We start from the raw sequence: 13,156 nt of genomic DNA on the forward strand, positions 1-13,156 counted from the left end.
AGTCTTTTTTTTGACATTGCATTTTCCCTTCTGTGGAGTATCGCTGGCATCCACAAAAAATCTTTTATTTGTAAAGAAAAAAAAATGTGGCTTTCCAAAATATTCCACAACAAAAGCATGGTTTTATAACATCCTAACATCACTGCCCATTCTAAGAGTAGATGAAAATGTAACCTCTTCCGAAGAGCACAATAGCCTGTCTTCAAGTAATATTCTACTTCCTAGGTGCATGGCCCTTTATTTCTTTGTTACATAGGAGCAGTTCCTGAAATTGTCATCTCAGGAGGCTCCTAATATACATATATATATATATATATACACACACACACACACACACACACACCCCTCTTTCAACATGTCACCTAGCTCAGAAATATCTGGCCTTTCAGGATGGATCTGCTAACGTATGTGAGGCTCTTATTAACAAAATGGCTTTAATCACCCTTCTCAATGAAGATAACTACAGTGACTACAAAGGAGAAAGCTGGGATAATCTCAGCTATCAAACTAGTTTCAAGGAATTTTCCCCTCCCACAATTTTGTATATGACAGTGCAGTCAATTTAAATAAATGGGAGGGTTTTTTTTTCCCCTGAATATTTTCTAATTAAACAGATTTTTGCTTTTGAATCTTTTCTCCCATCCCTGATACTTCCCACTAGAAGTTGGACACCCATTTAGAAAACAGGCCTTTCTGGAATGCAACTTAGTAGGAAATCAATAAGTGCTGAAGTAGCCCTTATTTCAAAATACAAGGGCTAAGAGAATGAGTTGGTTTTGGTGAACAAATGTTTTATATCTGTGTACCAAAAAATTGAGTACAGCTCTAACTTTAAATCCCATTAAAAAGGTTGTAATTAACTACAGGACCTCACTGATTGTTCAGGTAACAGATGATCATGCCACAATGAAGAATTTCCCCTTTTTATTTACAAACAAAAGAGGATTTTATGTGGGCAGAAATTAGAACGTTACTGAAATGCTGGTTTCCTAAGCTTCAATTCTTTCACGTTAATACAGATCCCTGTTTATGTAAAATCATCTTTACAATTTTTGTATGGTTTGAATACATAATACATAATATTTTGTACTCTCTGTTCAAGTAGGTTGGTTTCTTCCAAAAGAATTATGTACCTACAACATAATGAGTTAATTAACTAGAAAACAAAAGGTTTTGCTTCTGTTTCAGACAAAACTGGCTTCTAAAACACAGGCAACACATGCTTTCTTTGGGGGACCATCTGCTTTGTCCTCCATGGTGATTTTGTTGTCAGAAATCTCATATCTTCTTGTGTATCAAAAAGACCTGAGAAAACATGAAAAGGACAATTGAGGTGAAATACCCCATATGTTGTTATATTGCTTTGGTAAATATTTTAGTAGATTTGCCAATGTGGTAAACTTCAATAAATCAGAATGTTTCTCCAGATGAAAAATCACGATTATTTTGATTGACAGATGTGTTAGGGAAGAACTGCAAATAATTTGGTAGTCAGATACCTTAAAAATTATATTCAAATGTTCCCAAATATATTTGATTATAATGCATTTGAAAAATCCTTAACCAGAACAAAAAAACAGAATTTCAAGTGTATTGCCCACACAGTGGTTCACAGAGTCACATTAAAACAAAGTCCACTATCTAAATTTATCTTTTCACTGCACAGTCTCTCTCCATTTGAAGCCCTTTGTTATGTAAGACCACAGGAAGCAAGAGGAATGAAATAAATTGTAAAGAACCCAAGAAAAATTTCCAAAGATTATAAGTTGACAGTTTGAAGGATGGATTTATCTTTGGAGTGTTCCATTAGCCCTTTGCATGTTGACTAACATACAGTAATTTTGGTATTGGTCGCTGTAATAGACTGAATAATAGTCCCCATATAGGTCCATGACCTTATTCCTGACATCTGTGAATGTCTCCTTCTATGGCAAAAGAGATTTTACAAATGTGCTTAAATTAAGGATCTTCAGATGGGGAGATTATCCTAGTGAGCCCACTTGTAATCACAGGTGTTCTTTCAAGAGGCACACTGGAAGAGTCAGAACCAGTTAGAAGAAAATGCAGTGACAGAAGCAGAGGGACAGAGATTTGAAGATATTATGCTGCTGGCTTTGAAAATGCAACCAGGAGGCCATGATTCAAAGGATGTAGGTGTCCTCTGGAATTCAGAAAGGCCATGGAAATGGGTCCAATCCTAGAGCCTCTAAAAGGAGAATTGGCCTGCCAGTTCATTTTAGGTTTCTGACCTCCTCCAGAAAACAGTAAGAGAATAAATTTGTGTTAAGTCACTAAATTCATGATAATTGTTACTTACAGCAGCAGTAAAAAAAAAAAAAAAAAAAAAAAAAAGTGAATGCAATGCCTTTAGTTAACTAAAATATTTCATATAAAAATTAAGGTATATTAAATTTTTTTTTCCTTTTTAAAAACTAGAAAATCTGGCAAGAATGAAGTGTCACATCTTTCTTGTAGCAGGGGCTGGTTGTTCTGTTTAGATGGCATGTGTTCTCCAGTTTACCAAGGGCTCCATTAAGCTCTTTTTTTTTTTCTCGTAAACTTGGAAGCCGTTAGACATTTGCATTTGTGACCTCTGAAAGGATATTAAATTTTGCATTTTACATAATATTATTTTCACACTTCATTTTTAAGAATCGTATCTACTTACTGTTATTATTTTTAAAATGTTATTTATTAGTCTATTACTTGTACTGGATCTTTATTGCTGGGCAGGCTTTTTTCTAGTTGCGGCGAGTGAGGGCTCCTCTCTGGTTGTGGTGTGTGGGCTTCTCATCATGGTGACTCTCTTGTTGCAGAGCATGGGCTCTTGGGTGCGCGGGCTCCAGTAGTTATGGCAGACGAGGGCTCAGCAGTTGCAGCTCCTGGGCTCTAGAGCACAGGCTCAGGAGTTGTGGCCCACTGGCTTAGTTGCTTTGCGGCATGTGGGATCTTTCCAGACCAGGGATCAAACCCATGTCTCCTACACTGCGGGCAGATTCTTTACCACTGAACCACCAGGGAAGCCCTTTACTATAGTTTTTAATAACATTCATGTAAAACTACTGATTCTGAGAAATTTCATTCGCATGTGCTTTGTCACCTCCCACCATCCACCTATTTCAGTCTGTCTTTTAAACTTTCAACCTGTAGATTGGCCACTCTTGGTGGACCTCAGTGACGTCATTTGCAGTGTATGCTGTGTATGGGATGCACTGGATTCTGGAGTACTAACATGCAGCCTCTGCTGTTCTTTTCCACTGCCAGCCATCTCTTCTGCTCCTCTTGGGCATATTGGGCATTCCTGAGTATTAACCAATAGTTTCATATTCTGGATACTAAACAGTTCAGTCCAGCCCAGCATTAAACTTTGCCCCTTCCCCTGAACTTTGCTCTGCTTTAGGCTACTGCAGAGAAGTAGTATGTATGTGTGTATGAGAAAGAGAGGTACAGACAGGCAGACAGACCAGCAGTGCTCCCTCAGGAACTTCTCAGGGAAAATCCATCTCCTAGCCTTTCCCATCTTCTACAGCTGCATTATTTGCATTCTTTGGCTCCTTTTCCCATCTTCAAAGCCAGCAGCACAGCATTTTGCTTCCATCCTCACATTGCTTTCTGTAGTTTTACCTCCGTCTGTCTCTCCCATAAGGACACTTGTGATTACATCATTGGCCAGCCTGGATAATCCAGGTTGTGTGTATGTGTGCTAAATCGCTTCAGTCACATCTGACTCTGTGTGACACTATGAGCCCGTCAGGCTCTCCTGTTCATGGAATTCTCCAGGCAAGAATACTGAAGTGGATTTCCATTTCCTCCTCCAGGGGATCTTTCCAACCTAGGGACTGAGCCCACATCTCTTAAGTATCCTGCATTGGCAGGTGGTTTCTTTACCACGAGTGCAACCTGATAATCTAGGTTACTCCTCCCTGTCTCAAGATCTTTAACTTGATCACATCTGCAAAATCCCTTCTTTGCCATGTACAGTAATATTCACAGGTGCCAGAAATTAGAACATGGACATCTTTGGGGGCCGTTATTCAGCAAACTACATAAGACTAACAAATTCAAGCCAAAAAGGAATTTTATACTAATTGACCTCCCAATTGTTAAATTTCATGGTTTTCCTCCTACTAACATTGTCTGCTGCATTTAAGATTGAGGGCTTCCATTTCAAAAATTTCCTCCCACTGATTTGGATGCTCTTTATCCATGATGGTTCTTCTTTACTAACTTTTCTTCTGCTAGATTTTATCATCTTTTACCATAGTTTTTTGACTTTGCATTCATCCCACCCTTATTTATCTATTCTTACAGTGCCCACTATCATAAATCCTGATGATTTCCAGATCTACATCACAAGCTCTAATCTCTTTTTCGTCAGTATTTGCAATCATATTTGGGACATGTTTTCCTTTAACTCACTATTTCTGAAAGTGAACCAGTTCTCTTGTTTTCATAACCTTTCTGCCATTCCATGTGAGTGCATACTAAGTTGCTTCTGCTGCTGCTAAGTCGCTTCAGTCGTGTCCGACTCTGTGCGACCCCATAGACGGCAGCCCACCAGGTTCCCCCGTCCCTGGGATTCTCCAGGCAAGAACACTGGAGTGGGTTGCCATTTCCTTCTCCAATGCATGAAAGTGAAAAATGAAAGTGAAGTCGCTCAGTCGTGTCCGACTCCTAGCGACCCCATGGACTGCAGCCCACCAGGCCCCTCCATCCATGGGATTTTCCAGGCAAGAGTACTGGAGTGGGGTGCCATTGCCTTCTCCTCTAAGTTGCTTCAGTTGTGTCCAATTCTTTGCGACACCATGAACTGTAGTCTGTCAGCCTTCTCTCTCCATGGAATTCTCCAGGCAAGAATTCTGGAGTGAGTAACCTTTCCCTTCTCCAGGGGATCTTCCCAACCTAGGAATCAAACCGAGGTCTCCCTCATTGCAGGTGGATTCTTTACCAACTGAGCCACAAGGGAAGCCCAAGAATACTGGAGTAGAATACTGGGTAGCCTATCCCTTCTCCAGGGGATCTTCCCAACCCAGGAATCGAACTGGGGCCTCCCACATTGCAGGTGGATTCTTTATCAACTGAGCTATCAGGGAAGCAAAGGTTTCTTTCTAACCTTTGGCTGAATAACATTGTGCTTCAATAAAATTCCCCTTATTCTCGACACAACTTAAATGTCACTTCCTCTGAAATTCGTTTTCTATTTTCCCATAACACTTTTTCGTCTCTGTCATAGTCAACAGTACTGTTTTTATACATCTCTCTCTACTAAGTGTGTGTTGTTAGCCAAGTTTCTGGAAGGCACAGATACAGCTTCATTCATTTTGCTGTCCTTTGCGCCAATCTAAGGCTTGCCTCCCAAAAATCAGTGTTTAAGACTATGGAGCAAATACCTGAGTTTTATTATTAGCGTGTATTCTTTTTGTCTCAGTTTCTTCATTTATAAAATCAGGTGGTCTGGAATATAATAGTATGTACCTGAAATAATCTTTTTGAAACATTTCCAGTAGTGTCTGCCACATAGAAAGAGCTATCATGTGTTAAATAAAAATAAATGTTTCCTGAATTACATTTGACTATTAACCTGAGGGAGAAGGCAATGGCACCCCACTCCAATACTGTTGCCCGGAAAATCCCATGGATGGAGAAGCCTGGTAGGCTGCAGTCCATGGGGTCACACAGAGTTGGACACGACTGAAGTGACTTAGCAGCAGCAGCATTATTACATGGGCAAACTAATATTTTTAAAAATTAAGAAAAAGGGCATTCAGTAGCATCCAAAAATGAGATCATTAAAGCATGCATGAGAAAGGATACAATTATTCAGAAAAAGTAAATTAGTGCAAGGTGTTTTTGTCATAAGAAGAATAGAAATATGAGGGCATTTCTCATTTTGTTCCCCTGATGCTGATTCTGAGCACATGGTTACCTCCAAAAAATAAAAAAAATAAGATAAAATACTTCTTTGGTTAAATTAAGTCCATGGGACCACAAAGCAAAAATGAGAAATTATCCTTTTAATTAGCTTCAATAAGTTTCAATTAAATTATTTTATGAGAATTAATAATAGTTGAAGAATTTTCTAGGTCTTCCTTTTAAAAGAAACATTTCAGTCTCTTTAAAAATCAAAACCATTATCATGAAAATTTCTTGACCAGAATAGAGAATTCTCTAGATAACTGCAATTTAAAAAAATAGAATTAAGAAGTCTAATATTGTCATGATGTTTCTAAATTACTAGGATCATCATATAATTTGCCCAGCAGTAGTTCTTTGAGCAAGCCCCTTTAGAGCCAGAATTTAAGCAGGAAATTGAATCTGCAAAAAGAAGAATCAATGAAGCATTGTGTCTTGCAGTACTTACAGATGGAAGGATAAATGCTTAAGGATAAGGAATCATTGAATTTGTGGAGATGAGAGGGAATAGAGGAGGCACGAGAATGAGAATCAAGAAGGGGTTCTTGTCTAGCTAATTCTGTACTTGATGTGTGGCCCAAGGCTTGTTACCTGAACCTCTTCAGATCTGAGCTTCTTTGTCTGAAGTTGAACTAAATAATTTATAACATTTCTTTTAGCTCTAACCATCTTTGTTTTTATGTACAATGAATAGTATGTATAACTATAGTATTTTAGTGGTATTCTAAGTAGTTCCAAAAATATAACAGATGATATTTTGAAGCTTGCTAATGAATCTCTCTTCTCTTTTCACATAAATGCTTGCCCTTTTGTGTCTGAAGCATCCATTCCCTTAGTGGAATATTAGGATTTGTATGAACATAGTATTTCACTTTTGACATTCAAAATGAGATTTTTCAGCAAGGAACATACCAGCCAGCCATGCTATTATCTTAAGAGGATTTACTAAATTCTATCAGCTACGATTTATCATGATAAAGGCTAAACCTGTAGCCTTTATCTAGTTCTCTCATAAAACAGAAAACAGGCCCCTCCAGACCATAACATCTGACTCTGGGGCTTTCTATTCTACGATACAGTGGAGACGTGATGTTGAGGTTTGAGGTAAAATTCAGTCCTTTAGGCAACAAGGGAGTGTAAAGCTCATGGCGTAGTCATCTGTTCTCTCTCAGCTTCACCAGGAACTGGCCATTCTCATTGCTGATTCAAGCTATGTCAACCGTCAACTGACCATAAATCCCCATAAGGGTGCCGATTCTTTGACCAGACAGACTGTCCCATGGTGCTTGGCTAGAGGGTCACTTTTACAGCTCTTTGATGCTACTTCTTCTGGCAGTCTCCCTGGCCAGCTAGATTCAGCTTACTCTTAGAACATGCAGGGCTGTTTAGGCCCTTCCTGTACCACAGGAGGTCAAAAGCAGCAGCTAGGGAGTATTTATTCACATTCTTGTTCTCTCACTGCCCAGTCATGCTACTCCCTCTTCCATTTGATAAACCTACCATCTGGCCCATCCACCCACAAGGTAGACCCTCTCCAACTCCCAACAGAAAGTAAAGGAAAAGACCCTTTGCTCTCAATTTACCTCTGCAATCTTCACTTCTCAGATTTCATGTCTGAAAAGGTATCAAGCATCTTACCACTTGCTTCCCTTTCCTCCTGCACTCAAAGTTTAAAGTACCATTGTCCCTCACCTCTACTTTACAAGACAGGATTTTCTTTTCTCTTTATTCTAAGGAGAATTTTACCTCAGTAATATCCTCCTCCTTCCTGATTCTAGTATCATAGATTAACTTTAATAGTGCACATGGGATAGAAGGAAAAACTCTCTTGCTAACAAGAGAATATAGAATTATTCTTAGATTATTATATGCATTACACAAACTAGTAGCCTTAACTTGTTTTCCATAAAATGTTAGTACATGTTTTAAAATATGTTTCATACACAGTTAAAAATAGAGAAATGAAATAAGCACAGTGTATCTTGACTTATAAAACAAATCTCCCAATATATTGTACTTCTGCTTTTAAAAAGTCAGAACATGTGGACTGGCTGTTTGAATATTCCAATTAGACACAGCTTTTTAGATATCAAAAATCCAGAAAGTACTGATTGTTTTCTAAATTTGAAGAGAGTGTGACGAGATCAGTCACAGATCTTCTTGCATGTGTATTCATTAAATCTGTGTATAGCACAGAAATTCTAATAATGAGAGCTATCACTTATTCAGCCCTTACTGTGGACCAAGGCTTCCCTGGTAGCTCAGACAGTAAAAAATCTGCCTACAATACAGAAGACTCAGATTCAATCCCTGGGTCAGGAAGATCCCCTGGAGAAGGAAATGCCTACCCACTCCAGTATTCTTGCCTGGAGAATTCCATGGACAGAGGTGGGCTAAGTCCATGGGGTCGCAAGTAGCTGGACATGACTGAGACCAATACTTTCACTATGGACCAAACAACATGTATCTCTTTATTTCACTGACTAGCTTGGATGACACAAAAAATTTTTCAAAAATAGCTTGAAAGATTAGAGAAACAAGTAGAAACTTATAAGATATGTTAGTAGTGATAAATTCAGCCAATAAGTAAGATACACACCAATGTGGTAAATAATAGTAATGTCCAAAAAATGAAGCATTTATTCAAAAAATATTTGTAATTTGGTAAGAAACTGAGAATTACATAACAGCAATGAATTATAGAAAATTAAAATGTTAAGGAGTGGTTCTTCTGAACCTCCTGCCCCATATTTTCTCTATCTGCTAATTCTCTTACCAGTTCTTCTTTTTTTAAGGTTTTATTGAGTACTATTTTTGCCTGCGTTGGGTCTTTGCTGCTGTGTGTGAACTTTCTGTAGTTGTGGCAAGGGAGGCTACTGTCTAGCTGTGGTGTGTCAACCTCTTGTCATTTTGGCTTCTCTTGTGAAGCATCAGCTCTAGGCACATGGGCTTCAGCAGCTGTGGTGCATAAGCTTGACTGCCCCACAGCATGTGGGATCTTCCAAAACCAGGGATCAAACCGATGTCCCCTGCATTGCAAGGTGGATTCTTTACCACTAAACAACTAGAACCCACTCCAGTGTTCTTGCCTGGAGAATCCCAGGGACGGGGAAGCCTGGTGGGCTGCCGTCTATGGGGTCGCACAGAGTCGGACACGACTGAAGTAACTTAGCAGCAAACAACTAGAGAAGCCCTCTTACTGAATCTTCTGAGAGGAAGGAGGGAGCTGCTAATCCGATGGGCTTGAGCATATTGTTAGTGTTGTCCTGGAGAGCCAGGGCCCTCTTGCTGGACCATGAGAACTGTCTCTTAATAGATTGTTCTTATTGTCACTCTTACTTTCTTCTCTAGGTGCTCTGAATTGAACATATGGTTCCCTTTAAAAATCATATGTTGAAGCCCAAATCCCCAGTGTGATGGTATTAGGAGGCGGGGCCTTAGGTTAATTTAACTTATGAGGGTGGAGCCCTTGTGCGTAGAATTAGTGCCTTGTAGGAAAAGACATGAAGACAGGGTCTTGAGAGGACTGTCTGCATAGATAACAAAATCACCATGAACTGAGTGCTAATATTAGAATGTAGAGAGCTAAGAGCTAGAGTTTAAGAAACAAAGTAAGTGTGACTAACCTAACCTCTCAGCCTAAGATTCAGAAAATAAATAACCCGATGAATAAACAAATGAGAAATATAGCTCTACAAAAAAAGTGGAAAATCTTGAAGAAGTTGACAACTCTTTAGCAAAATATAAGTGACTGTGAATACAGGCAGAGCAGAAAATAAGAAAAAGTATCACAGAAGAGATCAAAATGGCGATTAAAATTTTGATGAATAAAAAACTGCAAGACCAGGTGTTTCACAGTTTCTAACTTGTCAAATACAGACAATGTCAGTGTTTTGAGGCAATTCAGATACATTAGAAATAGAAAAAAAATTAAATATGAAAGGTTACTTAGCAGGAGCAGTAGCAAACATCAGCTTACCTGATAAAACTGTTTATTGTAAAATAAAGAACAAGAGCAGAATGCTTGCCATCCACTATTACTCAGAATTTCTTCAGAGAGTCTCCTGTCTATAATATAGGAGAAAAAATAATTGCTATCATTTTGGAAAATTATCTCTTTCTGCTAATAATATTACTAAATATCTAAGAATATCCAAAAGATTCTATTAAAAACTGCTTAAACTTTGAGGAAATGTGCTAAGTGGCTGGATTAAGACAAATCTTTAAATACATTTAAATACTAGAAGCTTTTTTTATATTAGCAAAAAGAAGCTAGAAATAAAAAAGGAAAACATTCAATTTTCAGTAGAAATAATTGTAAAAATATTTGAGCATAAATTTAATATGAGAATGCAGGATCCACAAAACTGAAATTGTAAAATTCTACTAAAGCTCATAAAACAAGGACAGAATAAATGAAAAGACATACCATGTTGTGGGAGTTGGTGATTTCTAATGATGGCTGCAAGAACAAACATCCCATGTTAAAATGTGGCATTAACTGTCCTTCCCAGCCCAAGCATTAGGCTTGTGAGTGAAGAAAATTGTAAGTGACTTTAATCCAGCCATTATCTTCTGCAGTTTCATGAGAGAACCCAAGCCAAAACCTTCTATTCGAGTCACTCCCAAATTCCTAACCCACAGTAATTTAGAAATAATATCTAATAGTTGTTATTTTAAGCTGGTACATTTTATAATGATTTGTTACACAGCAATAGGTGACTAGTGCACATGAATTGAAAGTTTATTATAACAAATATACATTATCCCTCAAATTAATAAGCTAAATGCAATTAAGTAACAAATGTTTAAGTAAACACCCAACAGTGTTTTGTTTTTAATAAGATAAAAATTCCTGTAAAATAGTAAGTTCATGCAAATAACCAAAAAAATTTAAAAATAAGAGATACTTTATAAAGTTATTAAAATAACCTATAAAGATAGTATGAATATAAATCAACAAATATTAATTGAAGTGAATAGACAGCCAAGAGAGATTCAAGTGAGTAAGAATTTTAATACATAATAAACATATAATCTCAATGTGAGGAGAATAATGATTAACTTTAAAATGTTACTTGTATAATTAGATATCCATTTGCAAGAAGATAAAGCTGGGCCAAACTCCTTTTTAGATAAAATAAAGCCTTGTAAATGTAAAAATAAATAAAATCTTAAAAAAATATTTGGATGAATCTTTTCAGTTATACATATACATATATTCATATTTTTCATATTCTTTTTTCATGTAGGTTATCATAGAATATTGAGTAGAGTCCCACAGTAGATCCGTGTTAGTTATCTATCTTATATATAGTAATGTGTGTATGTTAATCCCAAGCTCCTGATTTATACCCTTTTCCCCTTTGGTAACCATGTTTGCTTTTGTTTTGTAAATGTCTATAAGTCTATTTCTGTTTTGCAAATAAGATTATTTGTATCATTTTTAAAAAGATTAAATTGTACATATGAGTGATACCATATATTTTTCTCTCTCTGACTTAGTATGATAATCTCTCAGTCCATCCATGTTGCTACAGATGGCATTATTTCATTCTGGTTTTGTGTCTGAATAATATTCTATTATGTGTGTGTATGTATATATATGTAAATATATATGTGTATAAATATAAATATGCACACACATATGTGTGTGTGTATATTTACATATATATATATACACACACACACATATGTATGTATGTATACCACATCTTTATCCATTCCTCTATTGATAGACATTTAGGTTGCTCCCATGTCTTGGCTATTTTAAAAACTGCTCCATGAACATTAAGGTGCATGTATCTTTTCTAATTATAGTTTTCTCCAAATACATGTGTAGGAGTGGGTTTGCTGGATCATATGGTAGTTCAATTTTTAGTTTTTTAAGGAACCTCTATACTGTTCCCCATAGCAGATGTACACCAACAGTGTAGGAGGGTTCCCTTTTCTCCATACTCTCTCTAGCATTTATTGTTTGTAGACTTTATGACGATGGCCATTTATGACCAGTGTCAGGTGATACCTCATTGTGCTTTAGAGTTGCATTTTCTCTGATAATTAGTGATGTTAAACACCTTTCCATGTGCTGTCTGGCCATCTGTATGGCTTCTTTGGTGAAATATCTATTTAGATCTTCTGCTTACATTTTGATTATGTTGTTTGTTTGCTTTTGACTTAGACCTGAATAAGCTGTTTGTATATTTTGGAGATTAATCCCTTGTCAGTCATTTTGTTTGCAAATATTTTCTTTCTTTCTGTAGATTGTCTTTTCATCTTGTTTGTGGTTTCCTTTGTTGTGCAGAATGTTTTGAGTTTATGTCCAATTTATTTATTTTTGTTTTGTTTTATTATCCTAGGAGATGAGTCCAAAAGATAGTGCTGTGATTTATGTCAGAGTGTTCTGCCTATGTTTTCCTCTAAGAGATTTATAATGTTGGCCTTTCACTTAGGTCTGTGGTGCATTGTGAGTTTATTTTTGTGTATGGTGTTAAAGAATGTTGTCATTTAATTCTTTTATCTGTAGCTATTCAGTGTTCCCAGCACCACTCATTGAAGTGTCTATCTTTTCCCCATTGTATATTCTTGCCTCCTCTATCATAGATTGACTATAAGTGTTTGGGCTTATTTCCAGACTCTCTGTCCTGTTTCATTGATCTATATTTCTGTTTCTGTGCTAGTACCATACTATTTTGATTACCATAGCTTTGTAATCGAAACGGTGATTAAGTAACTTACAACAACAAAAGTTCAGGACCAGATGTCTTCATAGGCAAATTCTGCCAAATATTTAAAGAAGAGTTAACACCTATCCTTCTAAAAATCTTCCCAAATATTGCAGAGGAAGGAACACTCCCAAGTTCATTCTATGAGGTCACCATCACCCTGATAGCAAAACCAAAGATACCACAAAAAAGAAATTATAGGCCAATATCATTGATAATATATCCTAAAATGTAGAATAAGTGCTTGCTAAATTAGGATTTCTCCATATCTCTCTTATGGCTCTCAGGGCAGTAATTGTGTCTGTCTGTGTGTGTGTGTTCATGTGTATATTACAATTCATTCTACATTTTACTGATAAGTAATTTACAAATATGAGCTACCCAGGTGGCACAGTGGTAAAGAATCTGCCTGCCACTGCAGGATATGCAAGAGACAGATTTGATCCCTGGGTAGGGAAGATCCCCTGGAGTAGGAAATGGCAACCTGCTCCAGCATTCTTGCCTGGAAAATTCCATGA

General features: G+C 37.1%; 1 long non-coding RNA gene across 1 annotated transcript; it reads right to left on the bottom strand.

Annotated features, from left to right (window-relative positions):
• Positions 1-907: 907 nt before the first annotated feature.
• On the bottom strand, positions 908-10,176 carry LOC123334717. The gene is made up of 2 exons (XR_006552774.1): positions 9,893-10,176; positions 908-1,305 (listed from the first exon to the last, which is right to left on the bottom strand). It is a non-coding gene; the product is annotated as an uncharacterized LOC123334717 (long non-coding RNA).
• Between the last annotated feature and the right edge of the window lie 2,980 nt (positions 10,177-13,156).

Source organism: Bubalus bubalis, chromosome 8, assembly GCF_019923935.1.
Source record: "Bubalus bubalis isolate 160015118507 breed Murrah chromosome 8, NDDB_SH_1, whole genome shotgun sequence".
In the NCBI taxonomy this organism is placed as follows: domain Eukaryota; kingdom Metazoa; phylum Chordata; class Mammalia; order Artiodactyla; family Bovidae; genus Bubalus; species Bubalus bubalis.